The sequence below is a fragment of the Megalobrama amblycephala genome, linkage group LG7 (genome assembly GCF_018812025.1).
Source record: "Megalobrama amblycephala isolate DHTTF-2021 linkage group LG7, ASM1881202v1, whole genome shotgun sequence".
NCBI classification, from domain to species: Eukaryota; Metazoa; Chordata; class Actinopteri; order Cypriniformes; family Xenocyprididae; genus Megalobrama; species Megalobrama amblycephala.
The window spans coordinates 22,431,498-22,458,639 of NC_063050.1; the positions used below are offsets into that span (position 1 = coordinate 22,431,498).

The 27,142-nt window shown below is 41.8% G+C and overlaps 1 long non-coding RNA gene across 1 annotated transcript; it reads right to left on the bottom strand.

The window, feature by feature from the left end:
- Positions 1 to 23,858: 23,858 nt before the first annotated feature.
- LOC125271419 lies at positions 23,859 to 24,737 on the bottom strand. The gene is made up of 3 exons (XR_007185600.1): positions 24,497 to 24,737; positions 24,229 to 24,286; positions 23,859 to 24,038 (listed from the first exon to the last, which is right to left on the bottom strand). It is a non-coding gene; the product is annotated as an uncharacterized LOC125271419 (long non-coding RNA).
- Between the last annotated feature and the right edge of the window lie 2,405 nt (positions 24,738 to 27,142).

A 27,142-nucleotide genomic window follows, 5' to 3' on the forward strand; every position in this document is an offset into this window, starting at 1 on the left:
CTTGAACGGCATCTTGTGAAGATACCGGTTCAGGACGCGCAGATCCAGGATTGGCCGTAGCCCACCGCCCTTTTTTGGTACAATGAAGTAGGGGCTGTAAAACCCCGACTTCATATCGGCTGGAGGGACCGGCTCGATTGCATCCTTCGCCAGGAGGACAGCAATCTCCGCCCGGAGAACAGGGGCACTGTCCAACGACACCTGAGTGAAGTGGACACCCCTGAAGACCGGGGGACGCCGGGCGAACTGAATCGCATAGCCGAGTCTGACAGTGCGAATGAGCCAGCGGGACGGGCTGGGAAGCGTGCTCCACGCCTCCAGACTCCGAACCAGCGGGACCAAAGGCACCACAGACGCACCGGGGGTGGGGCAGCAAGGCAGAGAGGGACCCGACTCGGGCGGCTTGGAAGCGGCCGCGAGTGGGGTCGGACTCTGCGAGGCAGCAGTGTGCATGGGAGACAGCGCACGGGACGCGGTCTGCGCCATCACACTGCCGCCTGCTGGCGAATGGGGAGGGTGCTGCCAGCGGCGAGGCGGGGCCTGGCACACTGGCAGACACACCTTGTTGTGACCTGGAGTTTGAGGAAACTGCTCTTTTTGCGGCAAAGTGGGTACCGCTGGACTCCGGAGAGCCAGCGGCGGTAGATAGACAGACGCCACAAAATCCCCCCGGCCCTCCTCCGGGGGTGGGAGAGCAGATGGAATACTCTCCCGAAGGGCAGGAACCTTCCGCTCCAGGTCGCTCCAGGTCGTCCGCGACCGGCACCCTGCTGTTTGGCTGGTGTAGGCTGCTGCTTTGCCGACTTAGCAGGGGCGGAGGAAGACGCAGGCGGGCGCCCTCGGCGACGAGCGGGCTGAGGCTGAGCCACGGGCGGCTGGGTGGAGGCAGCAGCGGACCGCCGTGGCATGACATGTCTGATAGCCTCAGCCTGCTTCTGTGCAGCGGAGAACTGTTGGGCACAGCTCTCCACCGCGTCGCCGAAAAGGCCGACCAGAGACACGGGGGAATCCAGGAACCAATGTTTGTCGGTCTCCCTCATGTCTGCCAAGGTCAGCCAGAGGTGGCGTTGCTGGACTACCAGTGTAGACATCGCCTGGCCAACAGAACGCGCTGTCACCTTCGTTGCCCGGAGGGCAAGGTCAGTGGCAGCGCGCAGCTCCCCAAGCAGCTGTTGGTCAGGACCTTCCTGGGGCATCTGCGACAGCGCTTTTGCCTGATAGACCTGCAAAAGGGCCATCGCGTGCAGGGCAGAGGCAGCCTGCCCACAGGCACTGTAAGCTTTCTCAGTCAGACCGGCTGAGAATTCACAGGCCTGGGACGGGAGACGCGGCTCACCGCGCCCGCCAGCGGCCGTTGGACACAACTGCATCGCAACAGACCGCTCGACTGGCGGGAGCTTCGCGTACCCCCTGGCTTCCCCGCCGTCCAGGAAGGTGAAGGCGGACGAGGGACCAGGCCCTGTACGAGCCCCATACGGAGCTTGCCAAGACCTGGTCACCTCATCGTGTACTTCCGGGAAGAAAGGCATTGGGGCGGGACGCTGGATTTGACCAGCGCGACCCCCCCCAAGTACCAATCGTCCAACCGAGACGGGCCGGGACAGGGTGGAGGGTTCCACCCAAGCCCGACGCACAAGGCGGCCCGGGAGAGCACAGCCGTGAGCTCGGGATCCGATTCGGGCAACACTACCGTCCCGGGCGGCAGCGCGTCCGGATCTTCCCCCGAGGACTCAGGCTGACCTTCCGACGCAGCGGTCGACATCCGATCCGCCGCCAGCACACCAAAGGTAACGGCTGGACAGTCCGTAGAGGGCCCAGCGGAAACCAACGGTGGCACGATGGGTTGCGGTGCTGATGAGGCGGCAGGGGCCCGAGGAGCGTTTCCACTCGGCGGGAAAGCCCTGACCGGAATCCTCAGGTCGCCCTCTCTATACAGCGCCGTACCGTCATTCCGGTTCCGGGGGCCGGAAAAAACGGTCGTACGCGGCATAGGAGAGGGGACCCCCGCTTCCTGAGACTTCAGGAAGGAGAGCCTCGACCTCAGCACCGCGATGGTCATGTTCCCGCAATGGGAACATGAACCATCCACAAAAGCTGCTTCAGCGTGCAGAATGCCCAAACACGAGATGCAACGATTGTGCCCATCAGCAGGGACCAGGGAACGACCGCATCCATTAACGCACAGACGAAATGACATACTGTCAGGGTTCGTCTGTAAAGCTCTTTTAGAAGGGGAAGTCAACTCACTCGTGCTGAAGCACCCAGGGAGCGACGCGATGTGTCAGGTACACCACTCCCTGACACACCGAGGAACCGGCCCAAATCGCTCACACACACACTCTTTGTGTTGCTGTGAAAACAGCAGTTTTAGAGCTTATAGCTCAGCTCCTCGGACACTCGCGACCTCGCTGAACGTGCCCTCTTCACCAGCACTAAAAGCTCGCTGTGATCCTCTTCTGAGGCAATGTTTTAGAATAAATAACAAACGAAGAAAAGAGTCTTCTAAATAGGACACCAGTGAATGGCTCCGAAGCGAAAGACAGAGTGCGATTGCATCCGCTTCCTATTTATGTACACCTGTCGGGGGCGGTGCGCATTATGCAAATATCGCACGCCAATTCCATTGGCTTGTTTTAGTTTACACGAAGATGATAGGGCTCTCTAAGCGATATCCCAATTCGTCGGTCACTACTGACGTACGTCGAACGTGACCGACTGAAAGGGAACATAGTAACTGCTGTTTGGTTAAAATTTAGTTATCAAATAGTTATTAATGCTGAAGTAATGGGGATAAATCCTAAATAGTTATTTTCATGTTATGTTTGAGTTTATGTATTACCCGCTTGTATTAATTTCAAAGAAGTGTGTAATACTGTGTGAGAGTGAGCACCGAACACCTTCCGATCTATTTAGTGACAATTTTTATGGATTTAGAGCAGGTATTTCTTGAGAATTGAGTGTGGTATAAAGAGTAATATGTCCATTGCCACGTATCTGGGTAGACATTTGTACGATCAGAAATATTATTGCTAATGATACTCTGTTAAGGTACCTGACGCTGAAAGAAAAGAAATAGTATTCAGTACGTGATGAGTGCCGTGCGCACGAAGCGGAAAGTGCTCCTTGTCAACCTGTCTTTTTCATGTTTTTTAACAGAAACAAATGTGTTGCCCCAAGAACGGACATCGCATCCTTCTTAAAAGTGTAACATTCTCCTAAGGGAGTTGTCATGCTTTTAAGGGAGTCTGTTAAATCACCTAGCACTTTACCTATTTCTTTAGATCTCTTTGAAACCCCAGTAGGAAAGCTGTTTTTTGTCACTTCCTTCATCACATAATTTTAGAATTAGGACTCTTTTCCAAAGGGAGCTTGTAACAAATCCATATGTGGTGTCATATTGGGAGAACTGTTGTTTTTGACCATATTGACTGGAAAAATGGTATGGACTCTGCTTTTGAAATCCGTAATGACTGACAAGGTAAGAAGGTAAGAGAAATCGCAGATTTTACCCAGCTAAAGCATACTTGAAAAAGTTTAAGTCAGACATAGACACAAGCTACTCTCTTTGTGGTGCCCCTAAAGAAAGTGATTGTTTGGCTTCTATAACATTCACCACAGTAAAGTCTTTCGTAAGAATTCATTATTTATTTTGTTTTTAGGAAAACATCCAAACTATTTAATCTTCCAAGACATCGAAAGCCATTAAAGGGGTAGTTTACCCAAAAATTTACATTTTGTCATTACTTACTCACCCTCAAGTTGTTCCAAACTAATATATTTAGTGTGTGCAGAATTATTACAGCTTATCAATTATTAACCACATCAATCTTAATAACTACTTAATAACTTAATTTTGTATTTAATCATTTATAAATGTTATATAATTGTTCATGAAGGCTGGAAATGAAAAAATGCCTTATATTCAGGAGTGCATAATTATTAGGCAAGTTTTCTTTTACAGGCAAAATGGGCCAAAAAGAGAGAATTATTTAATGCCTGTGAGAAGAATGCAATACTAATGCAATACTAGAAATTACAAAGTTAAAGCATGTCCAATGGACAGCAAAATGCTCTTTGAGTCAGCAGGGTCAGACAAAAACATGTGGAGAAGAAAAGACACATTCAATGCAAAAATAATTAAGAATTAAGGTAAATATTTAAGTGAAACCATCAGGAACTCTTAAGTCTCCAGCAACACCATTTTCCAGAACTGCAACCTGGAGTCTCCAGAAGTGCAAGGTATTAGGAACTCAGAGACTTAACAATAAAAGATTCCTAAAAAAATGGCCCTTGTAAAATACATGAATACTGTGTGTGTATATATATATATATATATATATATATATATATATATATATATATATATATATATATATATAAAGAGAAAAGGGCTTTTTAGACAGACAGATTGACAATGACTCTTGAAGGACCAGCACCACATCCTTTTGTACCACTGTTTGAAGAATTTATCTTCCAGAATCTGGCAGTAAGGTCCTATCCATCTCCTATCCTGAAAAGTCCATCTAAAATATATTAGAAAAAGTACAACCCTTTATCTTCACAATTCATGACTATGTTAGAGTTATGGTGGTGGTTTCTGGTTGAATGAACAGGCATTTCATATTGTCATCACCCTGTCCCTGGCACAAATGACAGCTCTCCTTACTGAGTATTTTCTGCTCAAAATGAAATGAATATCCTCCAGTCGTGGGGCGGAGAGCAAGTGAACTATGTCTGTGAATCTGATCAGCTGTAGAATTCCTTATGCCATCCTGATTGTGGTTGTCAGCTGAGAAAGTGCCTCAGCCACCCTTGTGAAAGACCTGCAGTTTGAGTTCATTTCCATCAGCCGCTGAGATGAAATAATGCCAATGCCCTTCATGTTCACTGATGCTGAGATGTAAGTGGCATTCTGAAACATGTTGAGTCAGATTAAAGCCAAATACGGGTCATCATTTTGAAATACAGAAATGCTGCAATTACAATAATGGTGCACAATTCAACATTTACTGTTGTCTTATAAGTTAGAGAAAAGTTTAAGAATTGAGTGTTGTTTCTTATTGATTATTGGAGTTTTCAAAACAGCTAAAATGTATATGTTACTGCTTCACTAGTACAGTAGAGCTCTGATACGTTGCAAGAACTGCTGAACACATAACTTGAGCCTACTGATGTATTGATGCTGCAGCTTTGCTGAAATGGGCTGAAAACTTCTTTGAGTTCCTAAAGGTAGGTATTTTGGTAAAGATACAGTAGGTGCTTTGACAGCAGCAGTAACTGGATCCTCCTACAAATTGTAATGAGGTTAAAGGCTTTAATGATCTACGCAGCGCCTGATATTATTGAGATCATGATGAATAGATCAATAAATGTCTCTCCAACCACGTTTAAGTTGCGTTCAATTACAAGCCCACTGCAAAAGGTTCTGATGGGACTGATTACTGCCCATTTGCAGCAAATGACTGTAATTTGAGTCACAAATCATCCTACCTGCATAAGGCCTTCCTACGATAAACACAAATTGCTCTGATAATACAGTAGTTCATTTGAATATGCTCCTCCTCTCTATTTGCGACACATGCAAGGATGTATTTGTTTGTGAGTGTGTGTGTCGGTTAACATTGTGCGCTTGTGTTTGTGGTTTTTTATGGAAATCATGATAAATATTTGAAAAATAGCTGAACAGTCTCTATGGGCAGTTTCTTGGACTTTAGCCCTGCAGCTGAGTTTTTTTTTTTTTTTTTCAATTGCGTAATTTTGTAATTACTACTTGCGTTATTAAATTACAACATTTGAATTCTCCAAACGTGCATTATTTGGACATATTGAGATGTGGTGAAGAGGTTTGTGGCTAACCAGCTCTTCTTTGAGGGCTTGAGGGCAGACGTTGCAACATGTTTTTTCACGTGACAGCGATGTCTAGATGTTTCTCGAACGTAACCCTTTATCTGGTCTCCCTACCAAGGCTGGTTATATCCTGTTCAAACCAGCAGCCTTCTCCACTGTCTCTGGTAGTGTAATCTCCAGCTGTCCTTGCTGTCTATGGTTCATAACCATCATTCAGGACTGCCCATAATGTATTGAGCACCACTATGAAAGCACTGACTTTTAACTGGTCTTCTCATGCAGGTAATTGAAAACAGCTGGTGTTGTGGTATACAGCAAGACTTGCATGATGCTACAAAAATGTATTAAACCACTCTTGGCTCTATTTCACAGTGCATTTATCATAGTTTATTCTGTGACATTACCGGGAATGGACCATTCCAAATGAATTGCTCATTTCGGAGATAATAATCAAGGTCAAAAGCTTGGGTTTGCCATGGACAAACCAGTGTTCCCTGTTGAGAAATAGTACCAGTGTTTGAAATTCAATTCAAACTACATGTACCTAATTAAAATCTAGGTAAAAATAAACATTACTAGGTCCTTTTCTGCTCCACTTCAGTGGCAAGTTAATTATTTTGCAAAACCTTTTGCAATTAGCAATTATTTTATTGATGAGTTGGAGTCACTGAGCCATTAATCTTGAGATATATTAAATATAATTTCATTATACACAGCTCTCAATCAAGGTATATGTTTTAAAATAGCACTTTAAAGGGTTCAAAGATTTAGACCGGTGTTGTTTGATCACTTGAGTGTGAGGTCAAGGATCACACCAATTGACTGGAGTGTGAGCCAACTAGTTCACTGCAGCTCAATGAAAATATTCTTTAAGAAGACTATTATGAGGTTTTGCAAAGACCACTTCTGTTCACATTACACTCTTTCATGAGCATTGAAATGGAAGTGATTCACAAAAAAATGTTCAGGCCCTCTCTGGCCATCCTAAAATAGCAGGTGTTAAGCCACCAGTTTGACAGTTATGCCCATGGTAGCTGAAAGAGGGATCCTTGTCAAAAGCAGGAAATTCAAGGAATTACACACTTTCCCAGGCACTAATATTTCCAGTGAGGGTGACTTGGGATGTACATTCACATTCACTTCATTTGAGACAAGTGAAGTCTTGACAGTAGCTGGAAGAGAGCTCGTGATATGAGCCAAATTGTCTCGCCACATATAGTCATTATGTAAATGTGGTCATATAATAGGTTTTCATGAGTTCAGTGATCAGTTTAGGGGAGGCGGCTGGGGAAGCAAGAGAAAATTAGGAAGACTGGGGCTAGCTGTCACACTTTTTACTAAAGTTTTATATATATATATATATATATATATATATATATATATATAAAATCAGCATAATAGAATGATTTCTGAAGGATCATGTGACACTGAAGACAGGAGGAATGGTTGCTGAAAATTCAGCTTTGCCATCACTTTTAACAGGAAGTGATCTCCAAAATGATTCGACCGTGCATTTCTTCATTTCTTTGCATGCTCAATGGGCTCTATTCATTAAACAGGAGCAGAACGGATTTTGTATGTAAGATGTCACATTCAATAATTCAGTGCAACTATTTATTTTAGAATGGTTTTTAGCAATGGTTTACACAAATTTGTTCTGCTTGTTTCATAAATGAAACCCTTTATGGTGAGTTCAGCTCATTCAATGGACAGAAGAACAGACAAGATCTGCTTCAGGGGAACCCAGTCCATTTTGTATACAAACTCTTGCAAAGGCCCTGGTATACTTCAAGCAAAATGAAAGAACAAAATGGTGTGATGTAATTTCCAACAAAATCAAAAAAAGTTAATTTGGAGGGTTTCAGGAGTTTGAAACAGCTTTCTAATGCAAACTTTCCAGAAAAGATTGCTCCGGCTGGTAAACTCTTTTGAACTACCATTGGTGCGATTGTATAATAGGAAGGTTTGCTCTGGACTCTGCCTTCTTTGACATGGAAGTGTTCTCCAGATTATTTCTTGTGTTCAGTCCTTCGAGCCAGACAGCCCAAGTCAAGTCAAGTCACCTTTATTTATATAATGCATTTTACAATGCCGAATGTGTCAAAGCAGCTTTACAGTGACAACTGGTATATAATTTTGGTTGCACAGCAGCTCTTAAAGAAAATGGTGTCATTGTCCACCTTAAGTAAATTCAGTATTGATTTAATCCGTTGTAAGAATCAATAGTTATTAATTTAGTTAATTTATCTATATCAGCACTGGAGTAAACAGTGATGTGATCCGCATACAAGGGTGTTGATGCAGGCAGATCAAAACATTGCTGAATATCAAATGTCAAGTGTCCCCAACTAAGCAAGCCAAAGGTGACAGCGGCAAGGAACCCAAACTCCAACAGGTGACATCAGGTAGAAAACAGGTGTTAAAATGGAGAAAAAAACCTTGGGAGAAACCAGGCTCAGTCGTGGGGCCAGTTCTCCTCTGGCCAACAGCGAACAGTGCATGATTATGATTCAGGCAACTTTCATAAGTCCGATTGGGATCGCAACAGTCAAAGAATTTATTCCAGTTCCATCTAGTTGAGGATCGTATTCATCACTCCAGTATGGGATGGTTTGTTGAGGATCTGTGCCATTGGCTGTCGTGTCGATGAGACCTTCACAGTGGATGATCTAGTTGACTCAATCTCTGCTGACACTTCAGATCTGCGTTGTCATCGTGTCAAGGCGCAGATCCTCGAGCTCACCTGGATACGGCCTGGATCCGGCTGACTACGGTATACTTTGGGATAAACAGAGAGACTAATATTAGCGTAGATGCCATTCTTCTTCTGATGTAACGAGAACATCTGGTGTTATAGGAAGTGTTCCCGGTTCCGGCTGACCTCATTTATGCAGCCTAATAATCCTGTAACGGATTTGAAAACATAAATTAATAATGTGTTGTGTGTATGCCAGGATAAAGAGATGCGTTTTTAGTCTAGATTTAAACTGACAGAGTGTGTCTGCTTCCCGAACAATGCTAGGAAGATTGTTCCAGAGTGTAGGTGCCCAGTAGGAGAAGGATCTACTGCCTGTGGTTGATTTTGATATTCTAGGTATTATCAACTGGCCTGAATTTTGAAATCGCAATAGACGTAAAGTACTATAATGCGTTAAGAGCTCACTCAAGTACTGGGGAGCTAAACCATTAGCAAGATTTTAAAATCTATATGATGTTTAACTGGGAGCCAATGCAGTGTTGTCAGAACTGGGCTAATATGGTTATACTTCTTAGTTCTAGTAAGAACTCTAGCTGCTGCATTTTGTACGAGCTGTAGTTTGTTTATCAAGCGAGCAGGCAACCACTCAATAAAGCATTACAGTAATCTAGCCTTGAGCTAGAAAGTTGAATGCCCCAAGTAAGAAACATGAACACATTGGAGAGCTACTGAAGTTGTATTTGAAACTGTGACACTGACATTTTTTCATGTTTAATACTGTAAGCTGCTTGCTTTAAAGCAGTATATTGTATAAAGTGCTATTTAAATAAACATAACATGACTTGATCGTAGTGCTGAATTGCTTGGCTTGTGTGTCAAAAAAGCACAGAGACAAGAAAGTAAGATCCATGTGCAGCTTTAATTGGGCAATCCAAGAACATAATCCAGGCAGGTAAGGGTCAGAGTCCACAGAACAGTCCACAATAAACAAAGAAAACAGAAACAAAAACCAGTGACCATAAACAAAACCTCAATAACAAACGCAAAAACAAACAGGGTATAAAATAGACAGAGCTAATGATCAAACACAAAACAGCTGGGTGCAATGACAGGATAATGAGTCTGGGAAGTGTGTTATGGGAAATGAAGTTCAAGGGTGTGGTGAGGAACAGTCCGGGTTGGAGTGCCCTCTAGTGGCTAACTAGGGCACTCCAACTGGTGCTCATGTCATTGTGCAAACATATCCACATCACTATGATCAGATGTTTTCTTAACTGCTATTTCCTCTCCACTGTCATTTTTATTGTTAATTTTGTTAGTGAGAGGAAACTGTCTGCTTCGGTTTTTCATGAGCTTTGTGAAAGTGATGAACCACTGTCTCCTGTTTCTTTCCTGTTTCAAATCCTATTATAACTTTTTTTTTAATAGTGGGGAAAAAAGGTCTTTATTAGTACTCTGCCACTGATTGCTGTACCTGCCTGTAAAATATCTTGTGTAACATCTTTTCACTTTTTAATGGAACATTGTTAATGAAAGGTTTTTTTTGTGCCAGTTGCTCATTGAAGCTGCAATGAAAAGGTTGACTGATTGAATGTGGCTATTTACATTTTGCTTTATTCAAACATATTTTGCTATTGTGAAAACATCACAGGTGTCAAGCATCTTGCTTAAACTTCAAAATGGTCGCTGTTTCCTTGAGCAGCAACGGTGTACATTCAAAACAAACTCCCCAAGGACAGGCATGAGTGGGAGGAAGGGAATAGTTATTATGATTGCTTGTTCCTGCCTCGAGAGGCCAGAGTCCATTAAGACTAATTGCATTAGACTCATAATGAAAGGCACACACCTCAGAGACGTAATCGATTCACATCAAATCGTGCTCCTTATTATTGTAATTTTAATAGTTTGTATCTGGGGTCTGGAAACATTCATCTGTCTTTTACAGGGAGTCATGTCAGTAATACATTAGACCCAACCTTACGGATCACCCCATTCATTATAATTACCTCTCTTAGTCTGCTCTCTGTGTTTAATTGAATGATGCACCTTTTATGCATTCCACATTTTGTAAAATTTAAAGCCTGTAATATTAATTATTCATGCTCAGTCCCAAATATGCTATAACCACAGGGAATCACCTTCTAAAGTAGATGGGAAATGTTCACCTGCTCTGATATAAACAGACTGGCTTTGAAAATGCTTCTAATCTTGAACTTGAAGGTGTCTGGATAACATGTAACATGATCATATCATGAGAAGTCAAATGCTCTTTGATTTTTTAAGATAAAATATCTTGATACTTGTACTATGAAAACACTACTTTTTTGTTTAAAAAAAGTATGAAATGGACCCTTTAAATGAGCGCTCCATAACAGAAAGACAAACATGGCTTTGAGCATAAAACATCAAATCAAAAATGTAATAATTATTTTATTAAATTAAAAGCATACAGCAGTCCTTAAAAGGCTTTTGAGAGTATCCAATACAATATGACATGATAACCTGTATTAAAGGTAACCTATTATGTCCCCTTTTACAAGATGTAAAATAAATCCCAGGTGTCCCCAGAATGTGTCAGTGAAGTTTCAGCTCAAAATACCCCATAGATTTTTTATTATACCATGTTTTAACTGCCTATTTTTGGGTGGGAAAAAATTAGCTGATTTGGTGTGTGTACCTTTAAATGCAAATGAGCTCATGCTCCCCACCACCTGAGGCATAAATAATACAGGAAAAGCTCACACAGCAAATATAACTCTCAAAATGGAATTACAAACTTTTCGTGATGCAGCATATCAGATCACGTAGGTATGACATGTATTTTGTAGATGTTTGCTTAAATTTGATTCTGAATGAGTTTGATAACATACTGCACAGCTAATGTGGCTAAAGCTACACACTGTTGGAACTTCGGTAAAGTTGGTTTTATATTCGCACATTCGGCCATCCGTATTCATTTATGAATTATACAGACTGCAAGTGTTTTCAGGGTAAAAATGAAAATTATGACATGGCTCTGGTCTTCATGAATACAGTAAGAAACAATGGTAACTTTAACCACATTTAACAATACATTAGCAATGTGCTAACAAAACACATTCAGAAAGACAATTTGCAAACATCACAAAATATTTATGAACAGTTGGTATTGATCCATCTTTGAGAATCAACTTCTGTGCAAATCCTGTGTTTTACTGACCCCAGTGTACAAAGCAGTCTGGTGTAAAATAACTGCAAATACTGGTATATGAATTTATCTGGACACATTCCCTTAAATAAAATTACACCACTGCGTCCTTAGTGGCTCAGATGCCAGGAGTTTATGGAGACATTAGTAGATGCAACAGGGACCTATTTATAGCATATAAACATGGAAAAAGTCAGATTTTCATGATATGTCCCCTTTAATTCATGGACAGCTGTATGGTCTACTTTAATGGTCACTTATTCTACCATTTCGAATTTTGGGAAAAAAAATAATGCATTTATTCAGCAAGAAAATGCATTAAACTGATCAAAAGTGACAGCAAAGACATTTATAACAAAGAAGCACATGTTTTCAGCATTGAATAATAATAATAATGTTCTTTTGCCCATCAAATAACAGTCTTTTGACCATCAAATCAGCATATTAGAATAATTTCTGAAGCATCATGTGACACTGAAGACTGGAGTATTGACTGCAGAACATGTTGGCATCACAGGTATAAATTACATTTTAAAACAGAAAACAGTAGTTTAGTAATTTGTCACAATATTATTTTTTTATTGTATTTTTTGTCAAATAAGCAGCCTTGTTGAGCATTAGACTTCATTCAAAATCATTCAAAAATATCACTGATGCCAACATTTTGAATTGTTGTGTAGCTTTTTCCAGACTTTACCTCACTGACTGGCTGTTGAGTCTATAATACGGATGATTCAACAATATGAATGTCAAAGAGATCCTTCAGTCTCATTCTCCTTGCTATCAACTGTCCAGCTTGGATCAATCACAATCTCTTCACTTCCTCTTTTCTATAACTTTTAAATGTCGAGGTTATGACGCTCTCACTGGTATGAAAATATCTGACAGCATAATTCCTCACCATCAGTGCAAATCTGTACAGTTCACATGAATTATTGCTTTAGCCTTCAAAGTGTGTTGAACTTAGTGTGCTTAATAGTTGTGAAGCTGTGCTTTTGCCTCTTATGTAATCAGATATATCATTTTATAATTTATGTTCACAATTACAGCTGTTTGTTATTCTTGGCTGTGTATTATAATTTCATGTTGACCCGCTGAAATTTCAGCATGGCTAATGAGATAGTCCTTTAAGAATGAAAGCAGACTTGCTCTTGCTGATTCTGGTGAATTTCTGATACAGATATAGATTGCCAAAAATCTGCTGAAACTGAGCCAATGTCAAACATTTAGTGTGCCCATGGTCCACTATTTTTTATTTTTTTTTTGAAAAAAAATGAATTGATGGCTAATTTGAATGAATTTGTATAATCTCATTTGTACATTTTCGTGCAATCTGTTTACACCGCATTGACGGTGAGGTTTAGGCTGGGCTGGGGTTAATTTTGCCAAAAATAAAGTTCAAACTTATTTTATAATCAACACTATATAAAAACTTGCTACAAAGAGTACATAAAGTTACAAAGTATTACAAAGTACATAAACATGAAATTTTGAAATACAAAAAAAAAAAATGAAATAGGCCTAGTATTTTCTTGTAAAATATACTGCAGTAATCCATTATATTTACAACACTGAATATGGCTACGGAAATGAGTATATTTTTGTGTTTGTCACTGTTTGTCTATGTCCTGTCAACCTATTCACATGAAAATGCATATCAATAGTATGAGTGTAATGAGTAATGAGTGTTTTGGTTTGCATATGATATGCACTTTATGGTGTGTAATATGTACAAACCCGTGTACAAGGTCCTGTAAAGTTCTATAAAAATAAGGTTAAAAAAGAAAGAAAGTGATAACTAATAGTAAAGAGGAAGAGATGATTGTTTCATACTGCTTAAACTGAGGCCACTACAGCGATCTGAATATTAAACGTTACCGTTTCCGTCAATGGCTTTGGCTGAAAATTGCCGTTTTCTGCCAAAACTTTTCAATTTGCTGAAATTTCAGTGCATCACTACTAGTGATAGTTACCATAGTTAGCTTCGGGAAAAAAGCACCCCTGGTCAGCTCTGAACTGATTGGCCGGCTATCTATTCATTACTAACTCATAACCCATATACATGTAAAAACAAAATAAACAGTGTTTAGTCAGTCAGTCAGATGGTCTCTCCATCGTTTTTTGTCTCATTTTAGGTCTGGTTTAGGTCTAAGTGTGAGCTAGCACAGAAACTACAGATGGAAGTGTCACAGGGAGGGTGTTGAGGTGACTTTGAACTGAGGTGACGTGGGTGAAGCCTGGCCGATGACAGGCTGGATGACTTGTGCATCTCTGGGATTAGTGGGTCATAGTGGGTTCATTGTTATTAGCATTCCGAGCGAGTGCAGTACGGAGACGTACGTGAGAGTAGACGCACTGCTTTAATTTATTTTTAGCAGGATTTAGGAGCACACAGAGTATGCAAAAACAATTGTCTACATGGATTTAAACTTAAGATATGCACTGATATACATAAAACGTTAAGACGTGCACAAAATTTTACATCTTACATAGAAATAGACTGCTCGCTCCAAGCCACCCACCCACACATACTTACAGTGAATGGGCTTCCCGACTGAGCAAGAACAGATGACAGAATCTGAATAATAAGCTCTCCACATGGGCAAATTACAGTTCAAAATTAACTCGGAGTACCCACAAAATCAGTCCCTCTCAGTCGAGACAGATACCAGAACTAATGTCCATGTTGGCGTGTGGGTTGCTTTATCATCTCTCAGTATGAGCTACACAGGCACTCTTTATATGGTGCTCTCTGAACACATGGGCCAATTTACACAGATTTTAGATCAGTTTTGCAATTCTTCCGAATGGTAAAAGGATTTGGGACTGTCTGTCTGTCTGTCTGTCTTACAATTACATTCTTTATTTTTTACTCTGACGTGAAAAAAGACTTCCTCAACAAACAGCAGATCCCAGATCAGCACTCCATCATACATGTTAGCCGATGGTTGCCAGTGAGCATATGCTTTTATGAGAAGGTGTGCTAATATTGTTTATAATAAAAAATGATGAAGGTTTGCCTTCTAACGTTCAATTTAGCAGTCAAGGTCACAAACTGGACCTGAGATGTTAGTCTCAAGCTAAAAAAAGAAATCTCCATTAGCAGTACTTGACAGACAGATGGCAACTGTCCCCATGTGTCATCTTGAGCTGCCCTCTCGGTGCCTGATTAAAACTGTGATTTACATTTGGTTCAGAGCATGAAAAAATCCTCTCATGCTTCATATTCAGCCGAAGGGTTATTTATAATCGTATAGTGGCAGGGTTTTAATAGAGAATTTAGTGACAAAGTGGAGTTTTTTGCTACTCGACTAATGCCTTCCTATCACATGTTAAATTAGACAAGATTGGAAGCAGCAGGAATTTTAAAAGGCAGGCATGGCCGAGTGATGGGAGAATGTCGGGTTGACATCGCAGTAACCCTAGCACACATGCAAGTTATTCGGTAATGTTTTTCATATTCCCTAAAAAAATAATGGAGCTTTACTTGCATGTCAGGCCGTGAATGAATCATAAAAGCAATCGGGATTGTCATGAATCTTTATAAAATGCCTTCCCTGGCATTTCCTGTCAGTGTAAGTAGGCTGCTTTTAAAAATTTCAACAAATCTCAATGTCTACTATTTGTTCTCACATTAAGTTCTGACATAACCCCTGTCAGTTTTTCTTAACCCATAATGTAAAACAGGTGTACTGTTCAATCCTAAATCCTGTATTTCACATTTTGGACAATACAGCAGCACTCAAATGCTGAGACCGTACAATAAGGAGTAAAAAAAGAAAAACAGGAGGTATGCTAAACATTTATTTGTGTATATTTGCAGTGACAGACCTCATTTCTCTGTGCTGTTGTTGACAGACAGCTGCCACACCTGTGGGCACCAGATAAAGACAGTGAAGTGATACAGGCCAGCAGGCACAGCTGTACTGAGCTGATTCAACCCTGCTGAAACACACTTCATTCTTTCTGTAGGTTCTTTCTATTGCTAAGCTATTCTTATTGCATTTCCTTTGTGGCTGGGGACAACAGCACCGTGTTAAAAGACTCAGTGTCTTCATTTGACGCATTATTTTTTGTATTTAGTTTATTTTGTTTTGTTGTTCGCCCAATTAGGAGCTTGCAGCAGCCGCAGTGGTGTGAAATGCATACAAAAAGGAACATTTATTGAACAAGCAACATTCATCCAAAATTTAACAATCGCATAAGTAATGAGGGAACAGTAAATAAGGGTAGCAGGTCCTTGAGTCATGACCGGAGGCTTTGTATTGATAATATGAAGGAAATATGAGGATATTGTTATTTTAAAGAAATAGTTCACCCAAGAAGGTGAACTAAAAAAAAAAAAGAAGAAGAAGATTATAGCAGTTGTATGGATCACTAGTTTTCTGAATAGTTTTATGCTGCTTTTCAGTCTTTTTTTGTTTGTTTGTTTTGTTTTATTGACATTTCAGCATGACAGTTGTAATTAAAACCATTGCATTATTTTGCTGTTACAACAAAACATAGACCAGATCTATTTAAAATAGATGAAATTTTAAAATATACAAACATACATGTCAGAGCTCATTGTTTGTTATTGGATTACAATATTTCTTCTACTCTGAGAAAATGTATTATTATTATTTTTCTGTTGATACCACTGGAAATGTTTTTTAATCAAAGTTTAAGGTAATCCAAATTTAGCTACACTAATTTAAATACATTATTTCTATTTATATATTTTATAATATTTATTTTCCATTTTAAATTTTAAGAACTTTAATGGGTTTCACCATGAAAATAGCAAAAGAACCTTGCGTTAAAATAAACAAATTAAATAAACCAAAATTTATAATATAGAAATGATTAATATAAAAGCTGATATCCCATATTGCAAACTAATTTCTAATATCTTTGAAGCTTGAATTGTAATTGCATGAAAGAGCAAGTAGATTCTACTTGTTAGAAGGTTAGTTCTGTCACAGACACGTCAGGTTCCAACCTCCACCAATCACAGCGCACGCCATCCCCAGAGTACTGATCACCGCCACCTGCACCTCATCATTGCACTCATCAGCAGCACCATAAAGAGCACACACACACAGCACTCCATGTCCGGTCTTGTTCGCATATACTCATGTTAATGCTTATCTCAAGGACTCCTTGCTCCATACTTACCTGTCTCCAGCGTGTCTCCTTCCCTCTGTGTGCCTCGTCTCCTGTGTGTGAGTGCTCTACCCATCTCCAGCGATCTCCAAGCTCCAGCGTGTACATATCTGAAAAGGAAAAGGACAGTAACTATCTCCATTCTAATCATTAATTCATCTACCAGTGCATCTCTGCTTACCTGTTCACTGCCTGCCGCTCTACTGGTGTCAAATAAACTACAGTTACCTGTTTACATCTGTGTCTGCCTCCTGTGTACCGTAACAGAAGACCAGACCAACACCGCAGACCCAGTATGAGCCAGCCAGACCCCTTCCAAGCCCTGGTGGATGCGCTTCGGCGAACTCTGACCACCAATCCACCGCCATCATCTCCAGCCACTTCTCCCTCACCTGCGCCAGCTAACACCTCAGTCAGCACCACCGGCTCTCCTTCACCGCCGCTGTACGCCAGTCCCATGGCCAAACCGGCGCCCTACTCAGGATCGGCGGAGGATTGCAGTGGATTCCTGCTGCAATGCGAACTGGTCCTGGAGATGCAGCCGCACCTGTACCCGAGCGATACTTCAAAAATAGCCTTCCTCATCTCTCAGTTAAGTAGCAAAGCGTTGAAGTGGGCCGATTCCATCTGGTGTCCTACCCAGTGTTTATTTCCCACTTCCGGGAGGTGTTCGGGAAGCCGATTACAGATTCGTCTGCTGGTGAGAAACTCTACAATCTTAAACAAGGGTCAATGTCTATTTATGATTATGCTTTGCAATTCAGGACGCTTGCTGCTGTTAGCGGATGGAACGAACAAGCTCTGATTACCATATATCGTCAAGGATTGGAACCTCGGGTACGGCTGCATCTCGCTGCATACGAGGATTCCATCGGCCTCAAGAAATTAATCCAGCTATCTATCTGCTGTGCCACTCGTATGCAGGCATGCCTCCAAGAGCACCTGCACCAGCGAACACCTCAGTCAGGACCAGTCACTTCCCAACATGCTCCTCTGCCGGTCCGAACCCGTCAGCTCCCCAGAACCAGCCAACGAACCTATGGATGTAGAAAACTCACATTTAACCCCTTCTGAGCGCCATCGTCGGCTGACCCTGAACCTGTGTTTATATTGTGACGCTCCCGGGCATGCGATTGCGGCGTGCCCCACATGACCTCCTCGACCCATGGTGAGTGCCATCCCTTCTATTCAGAAAATGAAACCACTCACCACTGTCGTCAATCTTACTGCCACTGATATCTCCCTTACAGTGGTCTCCGGTGCCCTCTGCCGGCAGCTTCATCTCAAGACCTCTCCGTCTCCGACGGTCTACCAGATCAACTCCATAACTGGCAAGCCTCTCAGCCCTAAGCAGGTCCATACAGTGGCAGGACCTCTCAAGCTACAAGTCGGTTTACTACATCAAGAGGAATTACATCTGCTGGTTCTGGAGGATTCCACCGCTGACGTGGTTCTGGGGCGCCCCTGGTCGGAGCAGCATAATCCCACCATCTCCTGGAAGACGGGCGAAATCCTGAAGTGGGGCGACACCTGTTTCTCTCGTTGTCTGACTGAACTTCCTGTACCATGTACTCCACCTTCTGATCTCTCCCTCTGTGCAACATCCATCGAGAGCCCAGTTGAGAAACGCTCCATCGACATCCCAAGTGTTACGCCCCCTTCAGCGACGTCTTCTGCCCACAGAGGGCTTCCAAGCTGCCTCCACACCGGCCATGGGACTGTGCCATCGATCTGCTTCCGGGTGAACCAGTGCCAAAGGGTAAGATCTACCCGCTATCCATCCTGGAGTAGAAGGCCATGGAGGATTACATCAAGGAGGCCCTCGCTCAAGGATACATCCGGCCGTCTACTTCCTCTGCTGCTTCCAGCTTCTTCTTCATGGCTAAAAAGGACGGAGGCTTGCGGCCATGTATTGACTATCGCTCACTCAACAAAATCACTGTGAAATTCAGGTATCCCCTTCCTCTCATCCCAGCGGCCCTGGAACATCTCCGTGGTGCCATTTGTGTTTACGAAATTGGACCTCCGCAGCGTGTATAACCTCATCCGGATACGTGAGGGGGACGAGTGGAAGACTGCCTTCATTACTCCTGCTGGCCACTATGAATACCTTGTGATGCCGTATGGCCTGGTCAACGCCCCCTCCGTATTCCAGGACTTCATTCACGAGGTGCTCCGGGAGTTTCTCCATCGTTTCATCCTAGTATACATCGATACACTCATCTACTCCCGGAGCCAGGCCAAACATCGCCGACACGTTGCGGAGGTCCTCACACGCCTTCGTCAGTTTCATCTATTCCTCAAAGCAGAAAAGTGTTCCTTCCATCAACCCACAGTGTCATTCCTGGGATACATCATCGACCACAGTGGCATCTGGATGGACGAGAGGAAGGTGGAATCCATCACAAACTGGCCAGAACCCACTACCATCAAAGAGTTACAACGCTTCCTTGGATTTGCAAACTTCTACCGCCGGTTTATCAAAGATTACAGCTCCATCGCCCATCCACTCACCAGTCTCCTCAGAAATAAGCCCAAGTCTCTGTCCTGGAATCCAGCAGCCACCAACGCCTTCAATCGCCTCAAGGAAGCCTTCACCACCGCTCCCTTACTCGTCCACCCCGATCCAGAGCTGCCCTTCATCGTAGAGGTGGACGCCTCTACCACCGGAGTGGGAGCAGTGTTATCACAGCAGCAGGGGACGCCAAGTAGACTCCACCCATGCGCTTTCTTCTCCCGCAAGCTCAGCCCGGCGGAAGTCAACTACACCATCGGTGACAAGGAACTCCTTGCTGTGAAGCTTGCTCTGGAAGAGTGGAGGCATTGGTTGGAGGGAGCCAAACATGCGTTCCTGGTTCTGACAGATCACAAAAACCTAGAATATCTCCATTCTGCCAAAAGGTTAAATCCAAGACAAGCTCATTGGGCCATGTTCTTCTCCCGATTTAACTACACCATCTCCTACCGACCTGGTTCAAAGAACACAAAAGCAGACGCTCTCTCCCGTCTCCATGCTCCCAAAGAGAAAACGGACGAACCTGAGCCAATCATCCCGAGCTCACTCATAGTAAGCCCCATCACTTGGTTAGAGGAGACCATTCCCTCCTCCAATGCCTCCACGAACCCTCCGCCGGGCTGTCCACCTGGCTTGCTCTACATCACCCGGACACGACGCACTCCAACCATCCACTCAGCTCACACGTCACTAGGCACTGGTCACCCGGGGGTCAATGAAACCCTCTCGTTGCTGAAAGAACACTTCTGGTGGCCAGAGATGACAGCCGATGTCAGAAGGTACATGCAGGGCTGTCGGGAGTGCACCATCTCCAAAAGTCCTCGTCATCTGCCAGCTGGGAAACTCCTTCCTCTGTCCGTTCCCAACCGACCATGGTCACACCTAGGGGTGGATTTCATAACGGACCTTCCTGCTTCTGATGGAAATACCTGCATCCTAGTCATCATAGATCGTTTCTCCAAATCTTGTTGTCTCATTCCACTAAGAGGTTTACCCACTGCCATGGAAACAGCTGAAATGCTCTTCAACCACGTGTTCAGGTATTTCGGAATACCAGAGGACATTGTATCAGACAGAGGACCCCAGTTCATCTCTAGGATATGGAAAGCATTCCACTCACTCCTAGGTGTGGCCGTCAGCCTAACATCAGGGTACCATCCACAGTCGAACGGGCAGACGAAAAGGAAGGTCCAGGAGATTGGCCACTTCCTCCGTACCTTCTGTCATGAACACCAGGACTCTTGGAACCTGTTCCTGGGTTGGGCCGAGTACGCCCAGAACTCTCTCCGGCAGTCGACTACAGGACTCCCTCCATTCCAGTGCGTACTCGGCTACCAACCCCCACTGTTCCCCTGGACTGGGGAACCATCTAATGTTCCGGCAGTGGATTACTGGTTCCGAGAGAGCGAGAGGGTCTGGGACTCAGCTCACCACCAGCTGCAACGAGCCCTGCGCAGACGCAGGATGACAGCGGAACTGCGGTGCTCCAACACCCCTGTCTTCCAGCCCGGACAGAAGGTATGGCTGTCGACACGGGACATCAGACTGCGTCTGCCCTGCAAGAAGCTGAGTCCCAGGTTCATTGACCCATTTCCCATAATCAAGCAGATCAACCCGGTCACATACCAACTTCAACTGCCACAAGGGTACCGCATTCACTCTACTTTCCACGTCTCACTCCTCAAACCTTATCACCCTTCTGCTCTCTCCACAGGACCTGACGTGACTCCTGCCGAACCCCCCCTTCCACTCATCCTGGAAGACGGTGCAGCATACAAGGTCCATGAGATCTTGGACTCCCGGCGTCGTGGTGGTCAGCTGGAGTACTTGGTCGACTGGGAAGGATACGGCCCTGAGGAACGCTCCTGGGTTCCTAGAAACTACATCCTTGATCCCAGCTTACTTCAAACTTTCCATGACAGTCACCCTGATAGACCGGCACCGCGGGGAAGAGGACAACCACCACGGCGTCGGGGTCCTCGGCCCTCAGGAGCGGGCTGTGGGGGGGGGGGGGGGGTACTGTCACAGACACGTCAGGTTCCAACCTCCACCAATCACAGCGCACGCCATCCCCGGAGTACTGATCACCGCCACCTGCACCTCATCATTTCACTCATCAGCAGCACCATAAAGAGCACACACACACAGCACTCCATGTCTGGTCTCGTTCGCATATACTCACGTTAATGCTTACCTCAAGGACTCCTCGCTCCATACTTGCCTGTCTCCAGCGTGTCTCCTTCCCTCTGTGTGCCTCATCTCCTGTGTGTGAGTGCTCTACCCATCTCAAGCGATCTCCAAGCTCCAGCGTGTACATATCTGAAAAGGAAAAGGACAGTAACTATCTCCATTCTAATCATTCATTCATCTACCAGTGCATCTCTGCTTACCTGTTTACTGCCTGCCGCTCTACTGGTGTCAAATAAACTACAGTTACCTGTTTATATCTGTGTCTGCCTCCTGTGTACCATAACAAGTTTACCCTAAAATGAAAATTCTGTCATTGATTACTCACCCTCATGTCATTTCAAACCCGTAAGACATTTGTTCATCTTTTTGTTGAAATCTGAGAAAAAAATCTGAACTCTTTTTGTCCCTCCATTGACAGCTATGCAACTACCCCTCTGCCACTTCAAAAAGTTCATAAAGAGATTGTAAACCTAATCCATATGAATTTAATTGGTTTATTCCAAATGTTCTGAAGAGACTCGCTGGTAACACTTTACAATACGGGTGCACTAATATGTAGTATTTCATGCTTAACTAATGAACAGATAATCATGAGTTAATGTATGACTCAAGAAGAACTAAACCATTAATTAATGATTACTGCATCAGCAACTAACGAAGAGTCTACATGATTAACAGATTAAATAATATATGAATTGTTATTTATTATTGTAAAGTGTTACCGACTCGCTTTATGAACAGCTTGAATTTAGGCTTTTATTCACATTTAAACATTCATCAACTCACACATCAGCTGCGGTAAACGGAAGCTCAAGCATGTTCGCTTGATGTGCGAAAACCAATAAGGTTCATTCTTGTGTGTTATGCAGCATGTTTGAGCTTCTTCTGTGTCAAAGTATAGTTAAGCCTTTATGTTCACTAATCAATGTTTATATGTGAATAAAAGCCTAAATTAAATTTGTTCATCATATAAAGCGATCAAGTCTCTTCAGAAAATTAGGACTAAACCACTCAATTCATATGGAATAGTTTTACAATCTCTTTATGAACTATTTGAAGCATCAAAGTGTTAGTTTCATAGCTGACTATGGAGGGACAGAAATCTCTCAGATTTCATAAAAAATATCTTCATTTGTGTTCTGAAGATGAACGAAAGTCTTATGGGTTTGGAACAATATGAGGGTGAATAATTAATGACAGAATTTTCATTTTTTGGGGGTGTACTAACCCCCCTCATTTCCATAACCCTAAATTCTCTCTGGTTGTACTCTGTTTTTTTTTTTTTTTTTGTCAGTCATTATGAAATATGGGGAAATGGTCAGTGGCTGTTACTGGCCGTTAATGCATCTTGTGATCCTGCATAATGCATGTCTGGTAGCATAGGGAGATTTAACTAGAGAGTTGTCAAATATCACATGACAAGAGAATGTCATAACAGGCTGCTACATTTTCAACATGCATGAGGATTCAACATCTGCTTGAATCCTCTTTCATGACAATTATTGCTTACTGAAATTGCTTACTCAACCTTGGTTACTCTTTGAACTGAAGATCTAAATTCCACCTTTTCACCAGAATTTTTTTTTTTTTTTTTTTTTGCACCTCAGAAGTTTATAAGTAACAGTCTGGGAATGCTGAATATAAAGCAGATTTTAAGTACGCAGGAATGTACCTCTTGATGTTTAATGCCTGAAAAATGTCATGTTCTGGCCCTGTGATTTTGGTCAGATTGGACATTAGATGTTTCTCAGGTTCTGTAAAGTCTTTAGTGATGCAAACACTCTTCTTCTACTTCTAATTGTATCAATACTGAAATCTGTTGATTGATGTGCAATCTAAATGAACTATTTTATCCAATATTTTATGTATTTGTAATATTTTATGGTTGTTAATTATTAGGGAATTGTGCTGATTCCAGAAAGGTATTCTACTTTGTCCCTGATAGGCTGATCATTTTAGTAACATGCTAACATCAAACTTGGATTCAGTTGTGAGTCCTATTGGTGAGGCATGCAGAGTCGATGCCTGTGTAGTGGTGCGAGAGTGAGCGGTGTCTTTCTCGGATGCGTTGTAAGGCTCAGGCTCTGGGGCAATGGTTTGCACAGTCCTTGTTTCAGAAGTTGTATCTGTTAATATTATTTAATGGACCTGAGCTAACATGAACCAACAATGAAGAGTTATATTTTATTAACTCACGATACTGTAGCAAATGTATTGCCCATTGTTATTAGTAATGCATTAACTAACGTCACCATAAAATCAAAATTGACCATTCATTTTTTTATGGAACAGTACACTATTTATTTTGTTAATCATGTCAAATGTGACGGATGTGGTCTTTCTCCTCCACTCTGCGATGTGATTTGCCCTAACACTACAATGGCTCAGTCTCTGGTCGAAGAATAAATGCACAAACACAAATGCTGGTTTGGTGTATTTTTCCTCTTTACTGCAGGCTGAAAAATGAAATAAATCACCCTTTAGTGAATGTATTGCTGCAGGCTGAAAAATGACCCACAGCGTGCAGTACACATTGCAACTCTGTGTTGCGTCATAACAACATTAACAAAAATTTGCATCGCAACACACGATCACACTTTACATATAACAATAGTAATGATAAACAAAAACATACAAAAGACATACCTGAAAAATGAAATAAATCACCCTTTAGTGGATGTATTGCTGCAGGCTGAAAAATGACCTAAATAAAATGTAAAATAACATTAACCGTGGCCTTAGTATTGTTGACAAAAGGCCAAATAACTTATAAAATATATGTTAATAGTCAAATTAAATGATCAAAATATTACCCTAACTAAATCATAAACATAAAATGCTTAAAAACTCAACTTATTTTGCATTATAATCAAATATATTTAACTAAATTGAGACGGAGCATAAGCTTACCCACCCACAGCGTGCAGTACACATTGCAACTGCTGTGTTGCGTCATCTCCCGTCTTATCGAACATTTTTGCCTGCAGTTCTCAAACAACCCACATGAGGGCACCAGTAAAACATGAAATTAACCGCTGCTGAATTTATAAGAATTCACAATAAAACTAAATAAAATTCTAACTCTGTTACACAAACACATTAGATCGCAGCAATAGCAAACCACATATTAATCCAACTTTCACATTTAAGCATCTGTTCTTTCAACCATACCGGTTTACGTATTTTTCCCCCCCATATTCTACCACTTTCCCAAGTTCTGTAATTCATAGTGCTCCAGCTGTCTGCCAACCTCTCATGATATGTTTTCCTATCAAAATACTTGTTTGGAATCCATTCTCTCATATCTTCATGTCACAGTCGATACGGGTCTCCCAAGCTAGAGGCAAAATGATAAATGACGGCTTGATACGTCTTCAATAGAATCATGAAGCTTTTCCCAAAATTCTTGTATTTTGGGGAAAGGACCATAAAGCATGTATAAAATATCATTCCTCAAATCTACATGGCCAGTATTCTGCTGAATCTTTTAATTTATTGACATTACTCAAGAATTTTGAATTGTAGCCATTTTGTCCCTCAGCAAGTTGTAATATACCGATGCTTTGTGACTGAGTTATTTTTTTGAGGCTCATTCTTCAGCAGTCAGTGATGGAAATCACCTCCCACATATCAGCACTGGCTTGGTGAGAGGAGGTGGTGAATAGCGTTGGCTGTTTTATTCTGTGCTAAAGCGGCGTCTAGCACTGAGACATGTTTAGCTTACAGCTGCCAGGCCTGTTGCTTCGTTTGTCACGATAGGCTTGTTGATTGTGAAGTTTTCGCCTGCTTACATTCACACTGCGCTCATGAACGCCACCTCCTTAAGCCTCTGGGAGCTAAGGTTGGTAGGTTATGTCAAAGTGTGTGGGAACTATGTTGGACAAAGCATTTCCTTCCCCTTCAGATCACACACATTGACTCTCTACTGACTGAACTACACTAAGGCCTGTTCATACAGAAATCATTTTGATTATTCTGAAACCATAACACATTCTGAGAATGTCAAATTTTCACTCCTGCCAACTAAAAAGAGGCAAAACTCGTCTGATGTAACTTTTTTAAAGTTACATAAGATAGGTAGGGTAATAAATTAATACCCTACCTATCTTATGTAACTTTAAAAAAAAAACAGCTTTTCTAACTATAAACCAATTTGTTGTACTATGCTGGAATAAAGTTCACATAGGATTTTGGGAAATAACAGCTAACATATCCTATCGTTTAGGTTTGGGGTGGGGAAGACATTTATGTGACCCTGGACCACAAAACCAGTCATAAGTCGCACGGTATATTTGTTGCAATAGGCAACAATACAGATGGGTCAAAATTATCAATTTTTCTTTTATGCAAAAAATCATTAGAATATTAATTTAAAAATTCCATGAAGATATTTTGTAAATTTCCTACCATAAATATATCAAAATGTATTTTTGTGAGTGGATATGCATTGCTAAGGACTTCATTTGGACAAATTTAACGGCGATTTTCTCAATATTTTTATGCACCCTCAGATTCCAGATTTTTTAAATAGTTGTTTCTCAGCCAAATATTGTCCTATTCTAATAAACCATATGGAAAAAGTTAGTTACAGTAAAAAATAATGCATTAAAATATAACGCAATTAACGCACTTGCTCTGCCCCACAACTATGTAGTTCATCTGACATTTCATAGTTGATTGATGACAAATATGATGCAGGGCAACTATAGAATGCAATCAGAAAGACCATAAAATTAAAGATATGGGGGCAAACATGTCTATGTTCGAGAGCGATTCAAAAGTATAGAGCTGTCTGCTCTCTGTTCGCCTTTGCGGTACTTTTCTACTTTGAAGTCATAGCCTACATCTCATCGGTCTGTGTAATGGCACTTTAAGTTCAAGATGCCTGGAGAGAACCATTTATTTACTTCACTGCTGAACAAATCCAGCCGTTTGAATGAATCGAATGAATTAATGACTTAAAGGTGCAATATGTAATATTTTTGCAGTAAAATATCCAAAAACCACTAGGCCAGTGTTATATATTTTGTTCACTTGAGTACTTACAATATGCCAAATGTTTCCAACTATTTGTAAATCGTGAGAAAATTGCAATTTTAACCAAGGCTCCGGGACGTGTGAGGAGTCGCCTGTCAATTGCGTCATACCTGCGTTACCCCTCAGTCTGCCTTGGTTTCAGGTTTTGCCAACTATGGAAACACCAAAGACGCTTTAATATATATACATATACAATATATATATATATATATATATATATATATATATATATATATATATATATATATATATTACACGCTTTAATAGACAAGGGAACAACTGTTTTGATTTATAGATTTTTTTTATTTAAAATTTTAGATTTTTTTGTTATATAGCTCAGCACGTTTAGTCTTATTGTATTAATAAATGTTCTTGATTTTTTTGTGAGTATCATGCTTTACCATGCCTCCGAGAAAAAAACACTATTTTGTCAAATAGCTAACATAGCATAATTAGATGCAGCTTTATTTTTATTAACAGTAATACATAATTTTCTCCATCATACAATACGTTTTAAAATTAA